This window comes from Nycticebus coucang, chromosome 24 (genome assembly GCF_027406575.1).
Source record: "Nycticebus coucang isolate mNycCou1 chromosome 24, mNycCou1.pri, whole genome shotgun sequence".
Lineage (NCBI taxonomy): Eukaryota > Metazoa > Chordata > Mammalia > Primates > Lorisidae > Nycticebus > Nycticebus coucang.
The window spans coordinates 18820069-18834081 of record NC_069803.1 but is presented as its reverse complement, the minus strand read 5'-3'; the positions used below and the strand labels follow the sequence as shown (position 1 = coordinate 18834081).

The window sequence follows — 14013 nt, the reverse complement described above, 5'->3', positions numbered from 1 at the left end:
CCACCACAATGCCTGGCTAGTTTTTCTATTTTTAGTAGAGATGAGGTCTCACTCTTGCTCAAGCTGGTCTTGAACTCCTGAGCTCAGGCAATCCACCCGCCACAGCCTCCCAGAGTGCTAGGATTACAGGCGTGAGCCACCATGCCTGGCCACAGCCAGTCTTAAATGTCACAAAATCCTTCTACAAAATTGGAGTGGGGATTTTACAGGCAGACGTGCATTCTTTTTTATGGGGAAATGGGTTGGGTAAGATAGGAGTGTATATGCTTTTACCACATAATATCCATAACTTCCCTCAAACGTCAGGAGAGCCAACAGCTGGATGGCGCAGCTGCTGTGATCTTAGAGTTCTTCCGTGGAAGTATAAATGTAAACAGAATGGGCAGCAGATCAGAGTAAGGCAGGAAGAACTCCTTCCCAAAGAACCGTAAGTACCATTTGTTCAAATGCAGGTGCCTTTCATTAGTAAAGACTGTAAAAGTCATTGCAATCTTTTCTTTTTCAACCAAAATCTCTTCCGCTCTCCTACTTGATTCAGTTGTTCAATCTTTTGCAGCTTTTTTTTTTTTTTTTGGCTAGGGCTGGGTTTGAACCTGCCACCTCTGGTATATGGGGCCGGCGCCCTACTCCTTGAGCCAGAGGTGCCGCCCAGTTGTTCAATGTTTTAAGAGTTGCACAGTTAAATTTCAGAGACTACTCAAACAACAGCACCTAAAATTGTAAATATCAAATACAACCTTACCTAAAAAGAACGCGACCTTTAATGTCTCCGAACTTGTGAGTGTTAAGTTCAAAATATAGATGAAAGCCAAAGAGAAGATTTGGCAGGAGAGTAACTCTGGATATATATATGGGTTCTCTAAGGAATGAACATAGAAATACAACAGATAAGCCTGATGATTATTAGAATTACTTTGGTCATACAAAATGACCCTAGGGCGGCGCCTGTGGCTCAGTCAGTAGGGCGCCAGCCCCATATACCGAGGGTGGCAGGTTCAAACCCGGCCCCGGCCAAACTGCAACCAAAAAAAAAAAAGTAGCCGGGCGTTGTGGCGGCCGCCTGTAGTCCCAGCTACTTGGGAGGCTGAGGCAAGAGAATCGCTCAAGCCCAGGAGTTGGAGGTTGCTGTGAGTTGTGTGAGGCCACGGCACTCTACTGAGGGCCATAAAGTGAGACTCTGTCTCTACAAAAAAAAAATAAATAAATAAATGACCCCAATTTTATCCCATAATAGTGACCACTGGCAGTTCTATCCAGTATGGGCTTTGCCAATTATAATTATATAAACATTTTAAAATATTAACTGCAATTCAAGATTTAAAATTGTGAAATAATTTAAAGAACTAAACTGAAAGAAAAGGTTTTCAATCCCCTGTGACATTTACTTATGATCCAAGTCTCACTAAACACCATGAAGTTCCATAAGAAACTGACTTATTATCCATAAGAGCCACAGATCTCATCTACCACCAGATACATCCTCACCAGCACAATGCTCCCTCCTCCCTCCAGGCTGAGATTCGCTAAAACACTCAGCAATGCCATTCTGTCTCAAGGTGATCAATAATTGGAACTCTCAGCAGATGGTCTTCTACCACTTCCTTCATAAAAGTCCAGATCAACATAAAAACTGCCAAACGTAAAAACTGAAACAGCAATCTCACTTTGCTTGGCTAATCACAGGCAATTTTCTTTATTTTTTTTTTGCAAAGGCTGTTCTGGAACAAAGGTAAATTCCTCATGTGGCTAAAACACAGGTGAGAGTCTCTGAGCTCTAGGAAGGGAGTGACAAAGCTCACCCCAGTCTCCTTCTAAGTTGCCCCCAAACTCAAGAGCAAAGATATTGCCCAAATAATAGTTCCAATTACAATAGAACTAAAGAAATCACTTAAAACTTGATGTTGAATTCAAACATAAATACAAAATTATGCTGTTTAATATGGTCATTAAGGCAGATAAAAAGTCTACACAGAGTAGCCTATAGTTTTAGACACAGACTTTTCCCAGAGGAATTCATGCCCACGTTGATAAAAGCTATCAAGAAGAGTTTGCATTTAAATTTTTATCAGGACAAGTGCCTAACCAAGTCATACACATCCTGTGAACTACAAGCCCCATGTGTAAATAAGTACCCTTTGCTAAAAAAGACCAGAAACATTACAGAAAGGAATATAAAAGAGTGAATTTCATAAATTAAAAAAAAATTACTCTAAACAAAGCCATTCTTCTCAAGGGAAGGGGAACATTTTCTTCAATAAGAAACCATTTTCTTAATCCAATCCTGAATTGATGGGCACTTAGATTGATTCCACATCTTTGCAATTGCAAATTGTGCTACAATAAACATTTGCAGATGACATTTTGATAAAATGACTTCCCTTCCTTTGGATAGATACCCAGCAGTGGGATTGCTGGGTTAAGTGGTATGTCTACATTTATTTCTTGGCGGAATCTCCATACTATTTTCCACAGAAGATGCACTCATTTGCAGTCCCACCAACAGTCCATAAGTGTTCTTTTCTCTCTGAATCCACACCAGCATCTATTATTTTTTGACTTTGTAATAAGGGCAACTCTGTTGGGGATGAGGGTAAAATGGTATTTTACTGTAGTTTTCCCTGATGATTTTTTTCGTGTTTTTTGGCCATTTATCTATCTTCTTCTGAAAACATTCTGTTCATGTATTTTGCCTACTTTTTAATGGAGTTGGTTTTTTTATGCTGATTTGAATTTTTTGTAGCTTCTGTATATCAGCTATCTATCAGATTCATAGTTTACAAATATTTTCTTGCACTCTGTACTTTGTCTATTTACTCTGTTGATTATTTTCTTTTCTCTGCAGAAGCTTTTTAATTTAATTAAGTCCCTTGTTGTTGTTACTATATTTACCTTTGATGTCTTAGTCATAAATTCTTTGAATGAGGTGATGTCTAGAAGAGTTCTTCCTATACATCATAGCTAGAATTTTTATGATTTCATGCCTTATATTTAAGTCTTTTATCCATCTTGAATTAATTTTTCTATACAGCAAGAGATAGGGGTCTTGTTTCACTCTTCTGCATGTGGCTATCCAATTTTCACAGCATCATATATTGAATTAGGCTTCTTTTGTTCAGTGTATATTGTTGGCTGCTTTGTCAAAGATCAGCTGGTTGTAGATAGAGGTTTTATTTCTGGGTTCTCTATTCTGTTCTCCTGGTCCATGTCTCTATTTTTATACCAGTACCATGCTGTTTTGGTTACTATAGCCTTATAGCGTAATTTTAAGTCTAGTAAGGCAATACCCCCAGACTTGTTCTGTTTAGGCAAGGCCACAACAAAAAAAGAAAACTATAGACCAATTTAACCTATGAATATAGATACAAAAATCCTCAACAAATACTAGCACAGCAAATTCAATAGCACATCAAAAACACAACTCTCATCATCAAGTAGGTTTCATTCTAAAGATGGAAAGATGATTCAACATATCTAAATCAATAAATGTGATTCCCTACATAGAAGAAAAAACAAAGACCATAGGATCATCTCAATAAATGCAGAAAAAGCATTCAATAAAATCCAACACTTTTTCATAATAAAAAATCAAATACCTAGGCATAGAAGGAACATACCTTAAAATTATAAAACAGATATATGACAAACCCACAGCCAACATTGTACTGAATGGGGAAAAATAGAAAGCTTTCCCCCTAAGAACTTTTAATACAAGACAAGGGTGCTCACTGTCACCACTTCTATTCAACATAGTACTACAAGTCCAAACCAGAGCAATGAGACAAGAAAAAGAAATAAGGAAAGAAATATCTAAATCAAGAAAGAGGAGCTCAAATGCTGACATTAAAATCCTGTATCTATAGAAAATCATAAAGGCTCCACCAAAAGGCTCCTAAAATTAACAAATAAATTCAGCAAATTCTCAGCTTATAAAAATCAACATACACAAAGCAGTAGCATTTTTTTATATACTAATAATAGTCAACCTAAGAGTCAAAGCAAAGACTCAATACCATTCATAATAGCTACAAAGAAAATAAAATACCTCAGAATATACTTAACCAAGAAGGTGAAAATTTTCTACAGGAGAACTACAAACACAGATGGAAGAAAATTGCAGATAACCCAAACAGAAAAACATCTCCTGCTCATGGACTGGTAGAATACCATTGTTAAAATGTCCATATTGCCCAAAGGGATTTGTAGATTTAACACAACTTAAATCAAAATACCAATGTCCTAGCTTGGCGCCCATAGCTCCGTGGTTAGGGCGCCAGCCACATACACTGAGGCTGGCAGATTCAAGCCCGGCCTGGGCCTGCTAAACAACAATGACAACTAGAATAAAAAAAAAAATGTAGCTGGGTGCTGCAGCGGGTGCCGGTAGTCCCAGCTACTTGGGAGGCTAAGGCAAGAAAATCACTTAAGCCCAAGAGTTTGAGGTTGCTGTGAGCTGTGAAGTCACAGCTCTCTACCAAGGGTGACATAATGAGACTGTCTCAAAAACAAAACAACAACCACACACACACAAAAAAAACCAATGTCCTATTTTATAGATTTCTTTTTTTTTTAGACAGAGCCTCAAGCTGTTGCCCTGGGTAGAATCCGTGGTGTCACAGCTCACAACAACCTCCAACTCCGGGGCTTAAGCAATTCTCTTGCCTTAGCCTCCCAAGTAGCTGAGACTACAGACACCCACCACAATGCCCGGCTATTTTTTGGTTGTAATTGTCATTATTGTTTGGCGGGCCCGAGCTGGATTCAAACCCACCAGCTCTGGTATATGTGGCTGGAGCCTTAGCTGCTTGAGCTACAGGCACTGAGCCTATTTCACAGATTTAGGAAAAAAATCACTGTACTCTTCATTTTGAATCAACAAAGAGCATGAATAGCCAAAGCAATCTTAAGCAAAAGAATCACTATTAACGCTACTCGGGAGGCTGAGGCAAGAGAATCGCTTAAGCCCAGGAGTTGGAGGTTGCTGTGAGCTGTGTGAGGCCACGGCACTCTACCGAGGGCCATAAAGTGAGACTCTGTCTCTACCAAAAAAAAAAAAAACTTAAAAAAAAGAATCACTATTAACACTTTTTATCAGTCGTTTAGTCCACTCTGATAGCCAAGGTTGGAGCCAACACTACACTGTAGGTGCTGACCGCTTTTGTGGTGGTCTACACAGGGTCTTCTCCTGGGAGAAGAAATAAAGGGAATGATGCCTGAAGGCCTCTTGCCCTCCTTCCATTCTTGACAAATCTCTTTATGGATTTTAAACTCATTAAGTTTGTATGAAAGTACCAAGAATGCCTAATGCAAACAGCTTAACAGTTAAGAAATTAACTTCATGTTCTTAATTTGACTGCAATTTTGTAATAATTTTACTTTGCAAGATTTCCATCTAAAATATAGCCTAATATGCTGTAAGTTTCCTTGTAAGACATTTCAGACTACTTTGAATTTTTAATTCAATATGATTTCTAGAGACCTGAGGTAATAAATGATGGGCAATTTTGCCATATCACTAATAGAATAGATTATCTCACCTCATGACACTTCAACTCTTCGTAGCACTCAAGTGGCACTTTATCACACTTCCTGAATTCTGTGTATATGTGTTAATTCCTTTACCAGGTAGGTAACACTCATAGGCCAGGGACCAAGTTATTCTTTGCTTCTAGATTCTAGATCTGGGTCATAAGTTATCTCCAACACGTATTCATCTAAAATAGATTAACCTCTGATCATGGAAAACTCCAAACAGAATGTCTCAAAGGATATTTTTAGAATCAGAGTGACAAAGTTGTATTTCCTATGCCAAGGGAATCCTATGCCACAAAACAGCACTCAGCAATTGGGTCATGCATACATCCAAATTCTATAAATTTTGCATATTAATGGTGGAAAATTTTGCAATTAATTTCACAAAAATCAAATTCAGTTCTTTCCACCAAATGCACAGCTTTTTTTCTAAACCAGACAGCATGAATGGTGGTGCAGGAATACATCCCAAAAGTTCCACATGCTTTGCGAAAATAGGAATTGCACGTGATACCGGATTTCCCACTCCTGTCAGTCAAATATACTTCAAGTTCTAGAATGTTTAGTGTGATGTTTTTTCAAAGTATAAATTGTACTACATTCAGAAAAGCTGCCCCAAGTTCAGTGTTCACAAATAACACTGAACCTTCAAAGAGATTCCTTTTTTTTTCCCTTATGGTTGAATACAAATAACTGTTAATTCCACTAGTGATTACCATCATTATTTACCAAGATAACAGATAGATACCCACAGCAAAGGCAAGAAAATCTTCTAAGCAAAAGAACTTTATCTTCTAAATATGATCAAGGTACCAACCCAGATAACGCATTTCTGCCCACATAGAAGTAAAAATGAATAAAAAGTGTTAAGGTTTAAAAAAAAAAAAGTGTTAAGGTTTACTTTATTACTTGATAATAACATCTGTTTTTAAGTGGAATAGCTCCATTTATCTTAAAATCTCACCAAAAAAATTTGTTAACAAAACAAAAAGTGGTCAAAGTATAAAATAAGAACATCTTAATTAAGAGTGTTACTCGGTCTCCCTAGTGACCTTGAAGTCTATACCCTGGGATTACTCGGCTTCCACAGGAAGGAAGTGGGTTTCAATGGTGTCACCAGCATTGTAATAGATAAAATTGCATGAGGACTTAGCAAGCCTTCAGGACACCAGAAGAGGTTAAGGAAAAAAGTTTCCCACAACTGTGGGAAAAACTAGTAAGAATCAACAAGGGACAGAAAAATTCTTTGTTGTGTATTGTTCACTAAATATTCCAAGAAAGAATACAGCATAGTCAGGGCTTTTTTCTTTTTTCTTAAACTCCTGGACAAAAGGTCATGGAATGTTCTCGTATCATTCGCCTTATTGCTGATTCCCAACTTGGGCTCAGTTCTGAAGAGAGGTGCCAAGTATGCAGCTGTGCCAGAATGAGTGTGTGGTTGTAGATTTCATTTCATCTTATATATTTTGTTTTTTATTTTTATTTTTTGGCAAGGAGACAGGAATTGGGCATAAATTTAATTTTATGACATTTGCAGCACTCAAACCCTCTAGCTTGATGAGTGGATCTTGAATGCATAAAGTCCTATATCAAACCCTAAGACTGTCCACAATGTATCATATGCACACACACCCAGAAAACAGGGAGCCACAGAGCTGAGGACAGAGATCCAGACTAAGTAAGAACAGAAGAGACATGACCCACATACTCAAATCCAGCCCTTTAAACAAAAAGTCATCGTTAACGTAAACCTTGTAAGTCAATACTAATTAAACGTACCAGTGAGATTAATGTAACAGCATCAGAAATATTTTAAAAGAATCCATAAGCACGTGAAAAGCAATGCTTCCATAAATTATCATAGAACAGTTATATTTACTAAATTAGACCAAAAATGAATAGATGAATCATCCTGTGATTATCTTAACTAGATGGAGGCTGATGGAAATGAATTTCTAGTTGGTTTTGTCGACAGCACCCACATTTCTACAGTCAGACACCACCTTTAAAATCAGAAAGGCAAGTCAAAGGAAACATAAAAAAAGTTGAACAATTTGTAAATATCAGAGCAAAAATGTCAAGCATGTGGGCTTTTGATGGGTAACACTGTCTTTATAGAGAGAGTATGTTCAGTGCTTGCTTTCTGACACAAACAGACGTCTCCCATCTAGAGCTGGCATTATTTTTTATACAGTTATTGCAAGACATAAAATTACTCTTAAAATCCATCAATAGAGAGCTTCCCAAATATAAAAATAATTATAGAATCCTACCAAATTGGAGCTACACTTACTTTTTGGTTATGTAGTGCCTGATAAAACTCAATACGTTTTCAGTGAATGAATAAATACACGTGAAGACAGATAAAACATCTTTTCTCAAATAGTTGGAATCAGTGCCACTCAACAAAAAAGACACACTGAGCGTGTATTATGTCACACATACTATGTTAAGCACCAGATTAAATTATTAAATATTATTATATATTATATATTTATTAATATATATATTATTATTAAATTATATTACATAGAAGATAGTGACAAGTAAAATTCCATTAGCTTTTTTTGTTATTTTAAAGATATCTATATGGTTTTTTGAATATCCAGATTATAGGTTTAAAAATAAGCTAATCACTTAACCATGTGGATAAGTAGCATCGTGTAAGTGAAATCTTACAGTTAACTGAGTTGCTCAGGATTCAGTTGGATGACAAAATTTTCAAATAACGGACATAATATACTAAAAGTATGAATAATTAGAAGTATATTCAACTAAAAACTTTGCTTTTGTCCTGCATGTGTGGCATCCAGTAAGTAGTCTGTAAGAAGTCAGTCTTTAAAATCCATGCGTTCACATCTACATGTCTGGAGAAATAATAAGGCAAATTGCAACATGAGGGTATTTTCAAGTTCTGAAAGTTGGTCACTGAAGGGCACCACAATAAAACCAGCAGATGGCTCTGAACACAGAAAAAGAGAGAGAAACGTACAAATGAGAAGATAGAAACTAAGCTAAATAGAGAAGCCACCAGAGGAAAACTATGAGGGAAAAACCACCCAAAAAAGGAGGGCCAAAAGGAGAAGAAAGAAATGGCCTCAAAGGAGGGCTCCATGTCTGGCCCGAGCAGTCAGGAGAAACAATCACGACGTAAGCTAGAAGTGTAAGAAGAGAACAGAAAGTGGGCCATCTAGAAGGGAGGTGAGGCATTTCCACTCTGCAGAGATGGGCAGCTTTGCAGTGGGAAGCAAGAAACGTGAATTTTTAAATTCTTCAGACACATATGTCCAAACGGCAAAAATTTATGGGAATACAAAATGAAAAACTCTGGAGTATTCTCAGCTACCACGTTTCCCCTCCTGGATTCTATTCTTCACAAGCTCCCAAATCCAATTGACAATGATCAGGACACTCAAAAGGGCTGTGCAGACCTGAAAAAGCAGCCAGGGATTCTGCAAACTGAATCTCTGCAGATACCAAAGCGCTTTACCCTGGTCTTCAAGGCCAGGGAACACCCTAAAAGATTAAGATAAATGACATTCCCCAATCAAGGTAGAGTGTGGAAGAAACAAAGCAAGGGGCAAGGGAGGAAACTTGGAAAAAATGCCCAATAAAGTGGCCTCCCAGATTCAATCCACAGCAGCCAATTAGCAACTTTTGGTAGAGGGAGGAAAAAAAATATCATTATGCTCTTCTGCACTGAGAGATCACTTTGTGTTAAGCTTCAGGGCAATTAAAAAAAAAAAAAAGGATTTTGCTGGGTGTAGTGGCTCAGTCCTATAATCCTAACACTTTGAGAGGCTGAGGTGGGTGGATGGCTTGAGCTCAGGAGTTTGAGACCAACCTGAGCAAGAGCGAGACCCCGTCTCTAAAATAAAACTGCCAGCTGTTGTAGCAGGGTCCCAGCTATTCAGGAGACTGAAGCAAGAGGATAGCTTGAACCCAAGAATTTGAGGTTGCTGTGAGCTATAACACCATGGCACTCTACTCAAGGCGACAGAGTAAGTCTGTTTCAAAAAAAAGAAAAAAGGATTTACTATTATAAAGCAACCCTGAGAAAGTATAAAATTAATATGTAATGTTCTTACTCTGTATGTATGTATAGAGAAAGAGTACAAACACAACATTTCACTTTTCTGAGAAGATAATTATTATTAATGCTGAAGGGAAAAAGAGGAGGCAGAAGTTTTAAAGACTGGCTCAGTAAGAAAAAAATTATCAAGCTAGGGCAGTGCCTGTGGCTCAGGGACTAGGGTGCCGGTCCCATATACCAAGGGTGGAAGGTTCGAATCCGGCCCTGGCCAAAACTGCAACAGCAACAACAAAAAATTATCAAGCCAGAGACCACATACCTTCTACCGTCACATCCCAGGATAAATCTGGACAGGATTCAGAGAGCTCTATTTGAATAAGATCTGGCCATATCCCCTCATTAAAAGAAAGGATTAGTGTTACTGCCCAAAAGTCTAGATAAATCATATTACCAGTCTGAAATTAGTCACCTCAGGGCTTTCTGAGACGGTTTTGTGTAAATATGTGGAAGTATGAATAGGCTAAATATTTTCACTTATGAAATCTAGGTACTGTTTCTACTTTCACAACTATAATGACTGATTCTGTTGAGCAATTCTTTTAAGAGACAATCTGTGATCACCTTACTCCACAACTTGGATGTTCACGTAAAGAGAAGGTGGAAAGTTCTCTGGACTGACAAGTCCTTGGGGGTGATGGGTGGTGGTATGATTCCCTAAGCCTCAAGAATGGCATTTGGAGTTCAAAGCTAAAGACGTCATGACATGGGCTGAAAACGGGTTAAAACAGCAACGATTTACTTTAAAATACTCTGTCCCCACCCTGCATACGGTCGCCAGGACGGGTCATTTTTACCTGTCCTGCCAAGGTCTCCTGCAGGATGTTTTAAAGTCTCCAGCGCTCCAAGCCTAGTTCCGCACTTAAGACAAGACCCCTGGGATTGGAAGGCGATTTCAGGGACCCCTCAGCGTGCACGGAGGAGAGGGGTGCCCAAGGTGCCCCCAGAGCAAGCATGACGGAAAGGTCCTCCGCGGAGTCGCCGTGCCAGGCGTTCCCCCGCTCCGGCCCCTGACGTCCCGGGGCAGCGCTGGGCGCAGGCGGCGAGGTGCCCCCAGGAGCGCGGCCCGGAGGACGAGGGTGGCAGCCTGCAGCCCCTGCCCAGGGCCCCCTTCTCCGCCTCCCAGCGGCTGCAGCGCGGCCTCTGGGCAGCTGCGCGCAGCTGGACGAGGCCCTCGGAGCCCCCGCTCCACTCGGTCCCCCGGTCCCAGCCCCGGCCGCCCCTCGCCCGCGGTCCCTCAGGGGGGCAGGAGACTTGGCAACTTACGGGGACTGCGCGAGGGCGCCGAGAAGGCGGCGGGGGGGCAAGCGGCTGGAGCGAGTCGGGCGCCCGGGCTCCGGGAGGCTGGAGGAGCGGCGGCCGCGGAACTGGTCAGCGCGGGAAGACGAGCGCCGGGCGGCGAGCGGCAGAAGGCGGGCTGGGCACGTGGGCGCCCCTCTGTGTAGCTGCCGCGGCCGGGGGCGGGGGCGGGGCTTGTGGGGGGCGGGGCTGCCCCATCCCCACCCCCGCCCGCGGCGCCGTCCAATCCCAGAGGTGGGCGGGGTCCGGCCGCTCGCGGCGGGTCTGCAGCCGGAGCTCCTGCACCCGGGCGCGTGCCCTCGCCGGGAATCTACCTTCGGGCGCCGGCCGCGGGAAGCTGCCAGCAGCGCGCGAGGAAGAGTCCCTGATTTCCTGGGAGGCTCCAAAGCAGAGTTCTTCCAAGTGGGGTCTTGATCCCGCCTTTACTTTTCACTCTAAAAATTTGGAAATAATATAATAATAATAAAATAGAATAATAATCATTAATAGAGGCCCCGATCAGTGTGCTTTTTCCTATAAAAGACTAAAGTTTACAAACAAGGTGTAGCTGCTATTTTGAAAACTCCAGTAACGTGGATAGGGAATCACGATTATTGAGGGGAGACTTTATGAGAAAATGACATTCGCTATTTCCAGGGGAGTGAGAGCAGAAGTTACACAACCAAGGTTTCTCACACAGGGCTATTGTTTACTTTAGGAATCCCTGATAAGATTAAAGTCACAATGTGCAACTCTGTTAATTTTAATCCAAAACGAAGCAAAACGCTAGCACTGAATTGAATAATAAGTTTATATTATTGTCTGCCAGAAGCCTCTACCTTATTTTCTTGATAAGGAGCTAAACGTCCTTTTATCCACTTATGACTCATAAGTTTGGCAAAATGCCAGATTCATATTGATTCAATAGAGCACATATATAGAATATGATGTTCTAAATCGTTCTTCATGTCAAGGCATGTTTTCCCAAGAGACTCTAATAAATGGTGTGAAGCTTCACTCCAGAAAATGGTACGTGCACATTTCAATTACTGTTTCCAGAGTTCATGTACCCCATGAAGCCATCCATTGATCCCATTAAAAAATTCAAGGTTTAACCGAATATGAATATTATCTGATAGAGTAAGTAATAGAAGCTCTATCAATGTTAAACAGATTGCTTACAGAAGGAAATAAAGAATGCGGACTCAATCTAATTCCCATTCAATCCCAAAGCACAGAGGCATTGTACAGTGGGTGACAACTCAAAACTCAGATGTTTCTCTGATTTCAGGGCTAGGGATCTGATATAAATATTTTCCCTTTTTTTTAACAGAGATTTTTAATCTTAAGTAATTATTTCCCCATGCATTTTTATTTAAACTCCCTGTGTTTAATCTGTGATTAGGTTGGAGAGCAATGATTTGGGATAAACAAATCTATCTGACATTTAGAAACTGCCAATGTAGTCAGAATACCTTTGATTTATCTAATCTGCTCATCTGAGCACTTCCTGAGACAAGAACACACTGTGTCCACCTGTGTGAATAATGAACGCTATTGCATCTCTAAGCAATAATGACCAAGTCCTTTCTAGAAACTTTTTAACAAGTTTTTTTTTTTTTTTTTTTTGTAGAGACAAGAGTCTCACTGTACCACCCTCGGGTAGAGTGCCGTGGCATCACACGGCTCACAGCAACCTCTAACTCTTGGGCTTACACGATTCTCTTGCCTCAGCCTCCCGAGCAGCTGGGACTACAGGCGCCCGCCACAACACCCGGCTATTTTTTTTTGTTGTTGCAGTTTGGCCGGGGCTGGGTTTGAACCCGCCACCCTCGGCATATGGGGCCGGCGCCCTACTCACTGAGCCACAGGCGCTGAATATCTTGATGCACTTACTCTTTGACTTAATATATTCCGTTTCGTATTCAAAATTATTGATGAACCCTCAACCCCTGTATCACATCTTTGGTTATTTCTCAACTTTTAAAATGTGTTTAGATGTAGAAGGCAGAGATGGCCACAGATTTAGTATGAATCTCTAAGATAGACCATGAGAAGAGAAAATAGCATTTTTAGAAATAAAATGAAACAGGTCAAACTATTTTGACTTCATTTTAGTTTGCATTTCCTTTTGCTGCCCTGAATGGGGCCGGCACCCTACCCGTTGAGCCACAGGTGCCACCCACCCTCCCCGGCATTCTGCAATCACTTTTCACTTCCATCTGTCAAGTTTCCTCTTCAGGAATGAAACAGAAAATCCAGCTTAGTTATCTTCAGCAGACACAGTAATGCAGGTCCTGAGTTGTCATCTTCCCAAGATTTTACAGACTGAGGGCGTGTGTCTGAACTCCTAAGGTTTTATGAAATTACAGGGAATTTCAAGGGACTTTTGCAGTTGAATAAATTCCATACCCCACCTCCCACATTTGTCAAATACAACCCAAAGAAAATCTCATGTCCACACAGAAGGGATTTACTTTAACCATCAAAACTGTATGAGTTGATTCTTACTGGTTCTAATTTGTGACTCTATTATCCTCAAGCTATTTCAGCAAAGACAAGCTTAAATCCTTCCATTTCTTTTTTCAAATTGTTGGATACTGGATACTGATGTTTCTACTATAATTGGGTAGACTTGAATGAGAGCGAGGATTGGACCAGAGGTTAGGCCACTAGAGTTTCAAGGACTTTCAGGCCATTGCTGTTCTCCACTCATCTCTCAAAAATATGTTAAAAAAAAAATTAAAGGCAACTTTCCATTGGACACATTCCATATTTGCTCATTTCTTAAGGTAAGCAACAAAATACTAAAAAAAAAAAAAAATGGTTGGAAAAACTACAATAAGTCCTTGCAATGAGAAGTTATCTTGTAAAGTCATATTTTTCTGCTTATCTTTTTAAACTAAGACCACATAATGGTTTCACGATGGTGTTTAGTCTCATGCTGCTCTTCCTACACATTTCCCTGCGTCCTGTCACTTGGCTCCATTCTGGCTTTTCTTTACGTTGGCCATCAGTCAAGAACTGCCCAGGGCTCCACCCTCCCTGTGCTGGTCTCTGTTTCCTTCTGCCAGTATTTCTTCTGGGAATGTATCTGCTGGAAAAAATCAACTTTC

At 40.4% G+C, this 14013-nt stretch overlaps 1 protein-coding gene across 1 annotated transcript in view; it reads right to left on the bottom strand.

Moving 5' to 3' along the window:
* Positions 1–11040, bottom strand: part of SLC7A2 (solute carrier family 7 member 2) — a 65376-nt gene extending 54336 nt beyond the window's left edge. Inside the window, exon 1 of the mRNA XM_053578319.1 lies at positions 10886–11040. The gene's annotated coding sequence lies outside the window, so the exon portion shown is untranslated. The remainder of the gene's footprint in view (positions 1–10885) is intronic.
* Between the last annotated feature and the right edge of the window lie 2973 nt (positions 11041–14013).